We start from the raw sequence: 2,035 nt of genomic DNA on the forward strand, positions 1-2,035 counted from the left end.
GAGCCATGGTTGGTTCAATTGGCCACCAAAACAAAAATAAATATTAATCATTGGGTGAGATGATGTGCATTTTATCTCAATGGCATGCCCATAATAACATAGTTGAATTTATTACCATATGGTGCATACACCATATTTTTGGGCATGGATTGCGTGTATTTTCACAAAAGAAAAGTGGAATACTATGAAAAAGAAATTGAATGTTTCAATGGTGTAGGGAAACAGGAGTTTTGTAGGGTAGGAGAAAGCCTAATTTAGTGAGGATTATCATGACTATGCACACCATGTGTAACAGTAGAAAGGGATGCATATTGTTTGCAGTGGAAGTATCTATTGATGTGAAAGATGACAGTGATACTGAGGATGAGGAAAGTGAACTACTAAAAAGGTACCTGATTCTACAACAATGTGCAAATGTATTTCCAATGGAGGTTCTTGGATTACCTCCTCATAGAGAGATATATTTCTCTATTGAGTTGGTACTTGGAGTAGCACTAGCCTCTAAGGCACCATACAAGATGAGTATACTTTAGTTGATGGAGCTAAAATTGCAGATAAAGGAGATGTTGGATAAGGTTTACATAATATCGAGTGTATCTCCATGTGGAGCACCCATGTTGTTTGTAAAGAAGAAGGATGGGACCCTTAGATTATGCATTGGTTATAGGAAATTAGACAAGGTGACCATAAAGAATAGGTACCCATTTCCATGGATTGATGATCCTTTTGGTAATTTGAGGGGAGCATCATTACTCTCCAACATTGAATTGAGTTCAAGATATCATCAAGTAAGGATCAAGGAGGAGGACAATGATAATACTATTTCTTGGACAAGATATGGATAGTATGAGTTTGTAGTGGTACCCTTTGGTCTTACTAATACCCCTGCAACTTTCGTGTGTTTAATGAACAATGTTGTGTCGTTATTTGGACACATTTTTAATTGTATTTTTCAATCAAATGTTATTGTACTCAAAAATTGAGGAAGAGCATGAAAATCATTTGGTTTTAGTACTACAATTGTTGAGGGTACACAAGCTCTATGAAAAGCTCAGCAAGTGTGATTTATTCCAATCACAAATACACTATTTGGGGCATATTGTCTCCAAGGAAGGGATATAAGTCGATCCAAATAATATCAAGACCATAATGGAGTGGAAAACACTGAAGAATGTGAGTGAGATCAGAACATTCATGGGATTGGCAAGTTATTATAGAAGGTTTATCAGAAATGTTTCCAAGATAGGCCATCTTATCACCTCATTGTAGAGGAAAGGAAATAAAATTTAATGGAAACCTAAGTTTGCAAAAAACTTCGAGAAATTGAAATAGTTTCTCACTAATGCACCAATATTGAGAATTGTAGATCCTAATAAGGATTTTGTGGCTTGCTCAGATTCCTACAATGAAGGGCTTGGTGGAGTCTTGATGAAGGAATGGAAGGTAGTATTTTATGAGTTAAGTAAATTGAATGAGCATGAGGTAAATTACGTGACTCATGACCTAGGGTTAGCCACCATCATTCATGAATTGAAGATGTGGAGGAATTACCTCCTCGACAAGAAATTTACACTTATGATAGACCATATTGGGCTCAAGTATTTGTTTTAGCAATCCAAGTGGAACACAATATAGGCTAGATGGCTGGACATACATAGCGAGTTTGAATTTGATATCAAGAACATCAAAGTAAAAGATAATAGGGTTTCTGATGCACTTAGTAGGAGAATCCAAACGAATATCACTTGGTAGCTATAAGGTCTTACAAAATGGACCTCGTAGTAAGGATCAAGAATGCAGGACAACATGATGAAAAATATTAAGAAATGAATGAAAATATTCTCAAATATGGTGGGGATGAGGAATATTACCTCACTATTAAAACATAATTAGGTTCAAGAATAGAATTTATGTGCTAAATAATGAGGAATCAGAGAGGCTCATAATGAGAGTGTTCCATGTTAAGCCATATTCACATCACCTGTGGTACCAAAAGGCTTCACAGTCATTAAAAGGTTCTACTACTAGCTGAATG

The sequence above is a fragment of the Pinus tabuliformis genome, chromosome 3_2, assembly GCF_031772625.1.
Source record: "Pinus tabuliformis cultivar Carrire ecotype Pingquan chromosome 3_2, CPIR1, whole genome shotgun sequence".
In the NCBI taxonomy this organism is placed as follows: domain Eukaryota; kingdom Viridiplantae; phylum Streptophyta; class Pinopsida; order Pinales; family Pinaceae; genus Pinus; species Pinus tabuliformis.